This window comes from Varroa destructor, unplaced genomic scaffold, assembly GCF_002443255.2.
Source record: "Varroa destructor unplaced genomic scaffold, Vdes_3.0 BEIS01000005.1, whole genome shotgun sequence".
NCBI lineage: Eukaryota > Metazoa > Arthropoda > Arachnida > Mesostigmata > Varroidae > Varroa > Varroa destructor.
Window position 1 is genome coordinate 34,728,044 of NW_019211458.1, and position 10,598 is coordinate 34,738,641.

General features: G+C 44.6%; 1 long non-coding RNA gene across 1 annotated transcript; it reads left to right on the top strand.

Moving 5' to 3' along the window:
- Positions 1-141: 141 nt before the first annotated feature.
- LOC147755602 (uncharacterized) lies at positions 142-4,995 on the top strand. Its single transcript, XR_015329142.1, has 2 exons — positions 142-1,051; positions 1,557-4,995. It is a non-coding gene; the product is annotated as an uncharacterized LOC147755602 (long non-coding RNA).
- The last annotated feature ends 5,603 nt before the right edge of the window (positions 4,996-10,598 follow it).

The window sequence follows — 10,598 nt, forward strand, 5'->3', positions numbered from 1 at the left end:
TTGCCCTAGGAAAAACTGCGGTACTTCAACTGTATTCGACTGATAAAAACACACAGCTGCAATGGGTAGACTCACGATGAAACTTATGCAGCGGTTGATACCGCGACACGACTGCCCCTGTTTCTCGCGGCCACTTTACGGTGACTTCTTTTTTGACCGTTGCCGATTCTCTTTTATATCTCACCCCACCGTCCAACTGCAAAAACCCGCACTCATTGTCTGTCCTTAAACACGCTCTATTGAATCTCACTCGCGCATTCGGTACTTTTGCCAAACTCTTCATAGTTCCTATCACCTTATTCTTTCTGCAGTACCATTCCTATTAACTCTGCATCCCCATCTTAGTTATGCTAAGAACTAACCCTAACCATCGCTGAGGGTTATCTAACTTACGCTCAAGAGCCGAACTATGATGCGGTATTTTTCCACTTCCGCAGAGCCGTTGACAATGTACAAGGAGGTTAGCTATTGCCAAGGTGGACGTCGCGAGACGATCTAAGTCGGCTGCAGTGTGGGCACTGCCAGTGGGTGAGCTTATGAATAGCCTGAGAGGTGATACCTTTATGCTAGGTGACGCAGAAGAAGATCACGAGTCTTGAGAGCCTTTTGCACCCATGAAGGCAAAGCAGGCACTGCTAGTTTATGCTTGCGGAAGAGGCATTGTTACTAAACAACAATAACAACGACAACTACAACAACATTTCCGTAGCAGACAATCGCCTCTTTGGTAGAAGCCTTGCGGAATGTTCAGGGATGTCTTGGGAAGCGCGCGCGTGTGCGCGCGTACGCACGCCCGTATGCACGCAAAAGGAGAAAGGGGCGGTCCGGAACGTTTCAAAAAAGGTGTCGCTACCGTGAATGGCCCTGACGGGGAGATAAATCCTTCCCCTTAGTCCCTTATGGTTAACACAATGAGTAACGCCTAGCCATTGCATGAATAGCGCGGGTAACTCCATGCAGCGGGAAAGGAAAAAGAACATCGAGAATAAAAAACAACAGAGGTTACGAAACCACAAAGTACCTCTCGGATACTGATCTTCGTGTTTACCAGGTTAGTAATGCTGATATGGCAGTTGATACATCGTAATATAAATCGAAACATGCATGTAGTTATGAAACCAAATCGATAAGCTGTACTCAGCGTCCTGAAATAGAATGCAAATAATCCGATGACTGGTAGAAAAACCATTGATTTTCAAATAGACCGAGGCGACCATCCATAACCACCTATACTTTCGTTTTTAGACGACAGAAATTTTAAAGCAAACTGTTTGAAAGTAATATACCTTATTCCCATTTATGATCTTGAGGATTGTTAAACACAAAATTTATTATCTATTTATATTGCGAGCACAATTAAAAAGAAAGAGGTGAGACTGTGTATATGTGAAGTCTAGGAAGGCGTGTCCTCCAGATGGGGCTCAAAATATGATATTTTTCTACTTTTAGCGCAAATTCTGTGGTAAACGCATAAGATATTGGAAGCTTTACATAATAGACAGATAAAAGTTATGACGAAATGCCTTTGATTTCTTCAAGTGTTTACTTTTTTTCAGATCGAAATCAGTTATTAGACGCTAGACAGAAGCAAAGGCAGTGGCTCCGCCTAGGACGAACGGAAATGAGAGGAGAAGAAAAAAATCAGCGAGACATCAACAGTTCAAATTTTCGTTTGTACTCTATACAGCTGCCTTGACAGGTAACCAACCTGTATGTTTCAATCAATGTTGTAAACTGTAGGGTGACCTAAGCCAGAATAGTGGTATTCACTTTACAACTTGGTACACCTTACAGATGTCTCTCGGACCAAAATTTGTCGGGTTACTTCATTCTAAACGAGATGGACGGTTCACGTTCATCACAATGAGCGCAACAACACGACGACCGGAAGTGTCATAATTATATCGTCATGTTCAGGTCGGATTTCCGTCGAGTCTCCGATTTACGCTCTCCTTTTTTTCTGCTGTAACCGAAGGCCATAAACTTTCATGTCTTTTACTTGCAAGACACTTCTTGTCCCTTTTACTGTACTCGCGACAGCCATATATTCATATATCCGCGCAGGCAACAGAACCGAGCTATGGTACCTATCGTCCACTATTCACCTTAGGCGTAGTCGAATTTTCGGATAGGTATCGGCACCGCGACGTCGCCAAAGCAAGCACTCTTTCAGCTAGCGAATACGTCGGCATCTACAGTAGCTCTACCACACGACTCCTCCCGAACTCCTGGCAAGAGCATACGAATCTATGATAGCTAGGTAATACGATGTAATTCGGCCTCCATGTGTGCTTACGCCAATGTCAGCCAGGCTAGCTCGGTACCAGATCCAACTGGATTCGAGCTGGTACGAACAGCTACTCCGTAGCTACAAGCTGATGGCTTCTACGTGTCGGTGGACCGTCGATAGCGGGGGCAGCTGGACGACGGATCGATTCCGGAATTTATGGATGCGATTGACTGAATTTGAGCATCAAAGGATACCCGGACGTGCAGTTGCAGGTAGGCGCATTGCGCATGCTGAGGAGAGACAGGTAGTTGGGTGAGCCATCCTTTAGAAGAGAGGCGAAACCCGCATAACGAAAATGAGTCGGAGATCCGGATCAAAAATGGCAGGAAAGTGAAAGATGGAATGCACGTTCTCCGCTGTTCTCACAGTCCATCCGGCGCGACACATAACGGCTGTTTCCTTTTCTTTTCGAGCTCAACGATCCGAACTTCAATCGCGTTCTTCTTTTTGTTCCCGCATGAAACGCTTGCGCAAGGACCATTGAAATGGTGCCACTGGATAGCCAAAAAAGCGTCTACTGGCGTCAGATGAATTATTTACATGACGACACCCATATACGTTTGAATGATACAAAAAAAAACGATGCGGGAAGATAAGGAACAGAAAGATGGGGTCGTCCGAGCATCTCAGAGCGTCGTCCGTTTGATGTGCTTTAAAGCTGAACTCAATTGGGAAGCGATTTCTGCAGAAGCCACCTGAGCTACACGGTATCGCTGCCACTGGTAGCAAAGTAACGGTAAGAATTGATAGCGAGGTGCAGAAGTGAATGGCAAGATAGGACATTCTAGGGCATTGCAAAAAACGGGCCAGTAAGTAGATGTCGGATATCGAAACCACTCAAGGCTTTAGTTTCGATATCGGCCTCTCACATACTTATTTTTGGTTTGGCCGAGGACGTAGAAACGCGTCACCTACGCCTCTTCCGCGCGGATGCTCCACACAGTCGCCCACCGAGCCAACGAGTTGATTTTCTTTTCCGCGTTTTCTTCTCCTCGCGCACCACTGCTGTTCACCAGCTCAACCCTCGTTGCCGTGGCGAGTTTACCTTTGCAAGCTGTTGGCGGTAACCAACACCAGCATCAACCTTTTAAAGAAGAAGTAAGGCAAAGCAATAATGCCGCAGTCTTTCAATGAATGCGGTTCGCTTCCTCATCTTGACTGCACACTTCTACAGCTACTTCAACAGCTGCCTTCGGCCTGGGGGCCTCCGTTTCTTCTTCTTTCGCTTACCGGCGTGTATACCTGCGCGCCGCCGTTCACTATCTAGCTACGGGATGCGGTGGTGTTGATGTTTCTGTATGTGCGTACTAGCGATGTTTAGCTGTTTGGCTGTTTACCATCTTGACGCGCAGGAGGGAGAAGGGGCTCAGGGGTAAAACCATGGAAAAGAGTACGAGTCTAGCCTGACTGTTTACATTAACTTTCAGTTGAACGAGCACATTGTGAGGCTTGAGGAGCAATGGCTGCGGGGTCTATGGCGAACGACGGAGTCGGAATCATTGCTTTGGCGGCTGCAGGAGAGGCGGACGCGGCTGACGCTATAGACCCGACACCTTTCTATCTACTCCCAGGCTTTCTTTTTCTCTTTTAGTATACGAGTCACTGGAAATAGCAGCGATGCTGGTGGTTGGTCGTACCGTTGATGGCAGGGAAAGTGGGGTTTCTTCTTCTCACGACTCGAGGGGGTTTCTTCTACAGAAGAAACCCCCTCGAGTCGTGTCTTGGCCGTTTAGTTCTCGTGAATAGAATCTAAGCTTATTTGCCTGCTGCAGTTCATCTAGCAGAGCTCGCAGAACCGTCAGGTTTGCCAAAAGCCCAATGACGTGCGACTCACGGTAAGGACCGACCTGGATCGCACCCGCAGCAGCATCCATCCATAAACGCTCGTCTGCCCAGCACAACATGAAGCTACGATGTCAAAAAGAAGATGAACGTATCGCACAAAAGGACAAAAGAAAGGCGCTGTCTTAGGCGTTCGCTAGACACCGTTCCGTATAAGAAAACTAAGTCAGCTTCTGAATAAGAAAATGTTTAGCAGCCGGCTGTATTGGTCTGTCATAAGAGAACTAAAAGGTGCCTCAGGCGGACAACTCGACACACAGACGGAGTTCCCGATTCGATGTTTATACTCTTTATCCTCTTCTATTTTCACCTCACGTCAGGTTGCATGACGGACAGTCAGCTCACAGCAATTAGAGAAGCCGTATTTTAGAAGCAGGTGAGATCCAGAGCGTATAACGGGGCAGGCGGGAAGGTTTGCTGCTGACAACAACGTCAACAATGACACCCATATGACTGCCTGCAGAAGTGAGTACGTATGTTGAGACTGTGACGAACGAATCGGTTGATTCGAGCAGAATCTGATACGCGGCTTTACTCACAATACGGCTGGTGTTTACTTTTAGAAGTTCGTATAACTTGATGAAGTCGATGCGCCATTTATTTACAGATATATGTAAGAACATCTGAATATAGTATAGATTCAGAGCACTTTATGCCGAAGGGCGCGGATTATTACGTTCAGGTTCTCTAGGAAAAGTAGTAATAGAACATGCTTTAGGTAAGATTAATATCACTTATTCTTTTCGATTCTAGAAGACTATCTTCTGCTCAGGTGGCATGTCTCACCAATATATGTCACGACAATTTTGATGTCGCTTGCTCATAAGCTCTATCTAGATTAAAATAAATATGAACATAAAATAGTTTGCGCGTATTTCTGAGGAAGAGGTTTATTTAATGAAATTGACGTTTGCTTTTAGCATGGCAAGTTCGGGGCCTAAACCTCTCAAGTCCACGTAAATACATACATATCCGTATGTACAATGTCGTCCTAATAACTATGGAGTTGACATTGGCATGCCAAGATTTGCTAGACTCTTGCCCAGTCACACTTTACGCATGGCCATAACGGGGATTCAACTATAGAACGTTCGACGATTACTCGTCTTTGTCCTATGTCCAGTCAGTTAGCTCTTCACGACTGAGCCATGAGCGTTGAACGACGCATGGCCCACCACCATACGACGGAATAGGCATTCATGGCTTCACCACAGCTTTTAATAAACCACTTTGTTAGCGAACGCATCTGTTTGCAAAAGAAGATTGACTGCCTTACGTCTTCCTTATCGGAGACAACGTTCAGACAGAAGATTAGTTCGTGTCACATGTGACGATATGCTTTGGACCATGCGCAAGCCCGCAATCGGTACCCATCTTCGAGCCCGCCTGACTTCCACTGAAATCGGACGACATCGGGTGCTCATGAACGATTCGAACAACAATAACCTAGACGTTAAACTTAAACGCTAATGCACGCCTCGGAAAAGCAGAATCGTCCGAGATGAACTTTTTACATTTTTTTTTTTCAGTCAATTTCGATGTCTTTATTACCGTTTCAAGCACCACACAAGCAAGTTGTGGTGGCCTTTGGTGTCCTTTTCTCGTCCTTTCAACTATGGCTTATACTAGCCGATGTTTCAAAGGCAAACCTTCTGATGAGTCGATCCATACGAGAAAGTATTGTTATACACTCACGAATAGCATACTTGTGTGTTCAAGTATGCCCCAGTAAATCGCTGCCAGCTTATATATACATACGTACAATTTCAATAATTTATACTTTATTTTTTATTTCTACAAACAGATGCACAACTGATATTCCTTAGTATTTATCAAAAGAGTATTTTCAATAAATCGTACAGTTACAGACACAGATGCATCTTTGTACAGAAAGGAAGGAAGATCATTTACTTCTAATGTTGACCTTTCTGAGATCTGATATCTTTCTCTCTTTATTTCGGCTTATTCGATGGATAGAAAAAAAGTCTCATGATAACCGATTGTTCTTGCATAAATTGCATAAATTAAATCGTGATATACTTAATAAACTGCACAAGTCACTGTGTATGACAGCATATATATATATATATATATATATATATATACAAACGAAGAACTTGCAAGGAACGAACGTTTGAATATGATGATATTATACATTGGTTATTGTACGTTAGGAGAATGAGCTTTTAGGTTGTTTTTCTCTCTACAATCGCCTTTCGATACTGTATGAGCTTTACCTGTCGGATCATTAACATTGTCAATTGATTCATCACTCAATTCGAAGTATCTATCTCGATGTAGATATTTTAAAGATGAGTGAAAAATTCAAGTATGTCGAAATAGATCTTGCCCTCTAAAAGTTTCTCTCACGCATTCATGCTTACCAATTTATTTTAAAAATTAAGTTTCGAAATATAGCCAGCGCAATGTACCTTTAACGAGAACGTTTATATAACTCAGGCAATGACATTTAGCGCCTTCAGCAGCCTGTTACCACACTTCGACGTTTGACAGTTATGGCTATCAAATAAGAAACACTCTATGAGCTTAAGTACAGTAGACGTTAGCAGAACTATTAGATATATAGGCTCAATTTATGCTTTTGCTAAATGATCACCAGCGTTTTGCTGGCCGCTTACTTGCTACGTTCCGCGTTCCCACATGGCTAGTCACCTATTCCACAGGCACACATCGTAACTACTCGAGCTTGTTTCCTTTTAAAGTTAGCTTACCTTAAAGTTAGCTGTTATTATGACAAAAGCGGGCTAATGCGTCAGCCATACCAACTATCTTGTTTATTCTCGGACAGCGAGAACCCGGTAGCTTGGTCAGCCGTTGCGAAAAGAAGGCATCTGTTCATTCGCTATGGGCCATTTCTGGGATTCTCTGACTTCTGATGATTTCTCAGTTGTTCTTGGAAGCCGATCTCTCTATTGTTGGTGCCGTTTTTCCAGCGGTCAGGCTTGCAATGGCACCCCACGTGCGTTTCTCTCGAATATCTTAGTCACAACCGACCCTGGCTCGTTGCCGTATCGCATGTACTAGTTTGTTACGATACTACCACGTCTTCATGAACTCTGATGGCCCACTGCCTCTCGACGACGTCCTATGTTGTCCTTGTAAAGTTGCAATGTCTTTGGGAACGTGAAACGGAGCTAGATCCTAGTTCTTAGCAAGCTGATAAACTTTAATAAAATGTCCTATAGTTGAAGTTGTAGGGTCAGAGTATATTAATAGTTATCAACTGATTCAGTTACGGAGCTGTACGAACAAAGTCGAACCAACGTCATTGGTACCCTGCGTTCTATCAATGATTAAAAAGTTATTCTCAGCACAGGGGAGCGCATATTGTCCGGAGGGGTCCGTTACTTTCAAATAGTGTTACGTAAAGCAAACTTAGGAACTCGACAAAGCGCAATCTTTAAAGATTTTCACTCAAGCTTTGGACATACAGCCACTTAATCGGAACTCAACTGATGACCCTTGCCTTTCCTCCCAACCTATTATTTAAATATTTTATTATTCAGCTTCTCAGCTAAGCAGCAGTAAAAGATATTATGAAGTACAATATCTTCCACTGCTGCATAGCTGCCGTCTACCAATGACATTATATCCTAAGCGTTTCCGTTGCTATCGCTGAAAAAATATCATTTTACTAATAATTATAACTAAGTTAGTCAATAAAGTTGATGCCGACCAAAGGTATACACCTATGTAAATTAATAGATTGGCTAAAAGAGTGCATAAGTATATGGTAAGTTCTGTTCATCGATTTTCAGTAGATTGTACAGACACCGTCTTTGAAGAGATATCCGCGCAAAGAAATTAATATTATTAAGAGGAAGTTCATAGCAGGCAAAGGATAGATGACCTCGTTTACTACGAACCAATAGCATAGATAAGCAATTACCAAACGATGTGCAATTTCATTATGTATTTGAATTCTATGTGATTTTTTTCTAAGTATGGCCCAGCCGTAGAACAACTGGCTGATAAAGTTCGATGCTGATACTGGGGCAAAAACTACGTTTCACACTCTCTGAATTTGAAAGCTGTTTTTAAACGTACAAAGTATATGATTACAATAATAATAACAGAAACGTTGACAATAGAGGGATTTAGGGAGGTGGCCAATGAAGCAGGCCGCCCGATGTCGTTGCTGTCGCAGTTGAGCGGATAGCGGCGCCAAAATGGATAAGGTCTTCCCTCGCCACAATCATTGTCCAGGCCGTCTATCCTACTTGGAAGACACACAGCGGCCGCCGAACGGAAGCCCACCGATCGGAGCGGGACGTGTATCTCCCCGTCTTTACATTACGGCTACAGCGTCACGGGCTGAGCTGAGCTCGCTCAAATCCCTTGTACTCTTCAGACAGCCAAACTTTGTACTCTACGGAACGATAGGCGCGGAGTAATAGCTCGAGTACGCGATAAGTGAATTTCGACAATGGCAAGAGGATTCAGCCCAACTCCCTTTTGAAACACAACCATCACCGGATTGTTTGTACCGAATTCCCTTTACTATGTTTCGCGTAAGTTTATATAATTGGACACATCTTAAAAGGTATAGATTTGGAAGGTAAAATGATATATAAGGCAAGCTTCAAAGTTATGGGTGTCACCTCAGCCCAAAACATGTCACTTCATACTTTTTTCGTCTTTATAAGTGTTTTTGTACGCAAACCATTTGTTTTCATTTTTATGCCGCTGAATGCTACGTCATGATAGGTTGGTGGCGCATTGAAGACGGAAGTCTTACATTACGTCTTCGTCTGACTTCCAATAGACTTAACCAGATCTGTTTTAGTATTAGAGAGGCAGAGGGACAGGGAGGAGAGGGTGAGAAAGGAAGTGCTTTTCTCTCAGTTAGCGGTAAATAAAAAAACAAGTAGAAAAACGATGCTTAATCCACAGCCGAGTCGCCAAGCGTTGATATCATAGTACCGCTACCGCGTTGCAGACTCATACTTCTCGCAATAGATCTTTAAAGCGTCATTGTTGTTTAAAGCACTAATTGCTTTATGGACTGCCTGCGGTCGGTCCAGCAGCCATTACAATAATTGCTATACGAAGTCGAAAGCACGTCCAGCATTCTTGTTCCGTTTGATGAGGCGATCAAACGCAGCATCCATACCCGCCATTCGCTTTTCAAATAAGCGAGACGACGACCACTCATTTTCGAATCCGCCTACGAATTCTGGTCGTAGCTTTGCCTCTTCGTATCGCCGATATTTGCTGCCAGCAATGGCAGCGAAAGGTAGGGCGAGAAAGAAAGCACTCGTGCGCTAAGTAGACAGCCCCCCTCTTTATTACCTAGCGATTCCTCCCTCTCGATGCGTGTGCCCCCGCGACAATTTCGATAATTCCGTGTGGGCTAACAGAGAACATTCGCCAGTGGGGCCGAATAGTCGCTGTATGTGCGTGTGTCCATCCGTCGAGAGCCGACACCGGCGAGAATTCTCCAACAGGTCCAACTACACAGAGAGCTATTGAACTGGAGGCAAGGCACCCTGTCCGTAAAGAAGTGAGTTTGCGAGCGAGGGAAAAATCGGGGGACTTCTTCCCTAACGACCCAAACAGCAGTGGTCTCATCTGGACGCTCCTGTATGTCTTGGTGCTTCGTTCGATAGCTGTTGGATACTACCTGCTGTCCCACGCGTGTTTCAGCGCTGCCTAATTGTCGTTAATTAGTCTAGGGCCCGGTCGAGCGACCAACAAGCGTCGAAAACGGCGCTAGAGCTCGTATCATGTGAAACGACCCGCTAACGGCTGACTTTCACAGCTACAACCTGCCCAAGAGCACTGCGAGCCGGATAGCGACATCTCGATGGGAATCTATTTCTCTCTCTCTCTCTCTCTCTTTCTTGGACCTAAAGACTTCACACCGCTAGCCCGTCTGCGTTCGTTGCGCGCAGAAGGTGCGCTCTCTCGACTACACCAGATGCAGCGTGGTGTTTTTTTTGCCTCGTATTACCTTGGCTTGCGCACGGCGTCGTTCTCTTTCTCCGGGCAGATCCATGTAAAGCCTGGATGCAGAGGCTCCAAGCCTGGCAGCAAATTGAAGCGTTAAGATCCAAGTTCTGCTGTGCTGCCTTCACAACCTCGCCCTGCACTCCAAGTTATTTCGCACTCGATTCAACTCAATAACAATACCGACTTCGGTACCGATTCCGTCCAGGCGCCTCATATCGCTCTGTGCCTTCCTCAGCTGTAAGAACTTGTTGCCCGTGGCAATTTTTCCCGTCAATGAAGACATTGGCAGTGGCAGGCGAATTTTCCATGGAAGAATTCATATTGACTGAGCGCCAGGAAGTTCCTAGCCCAAGTAGTCCTGAACTACGAACAAAGCTTCGATAAGGCAAGGAGGTGCCACTGGTATCGATTGAGAGAACTTTCTTAGAGGTTATTTTGCCTACAATATTATCGCATCATATGAATGCTTGTAAGAAATCATTACTTTCGAACA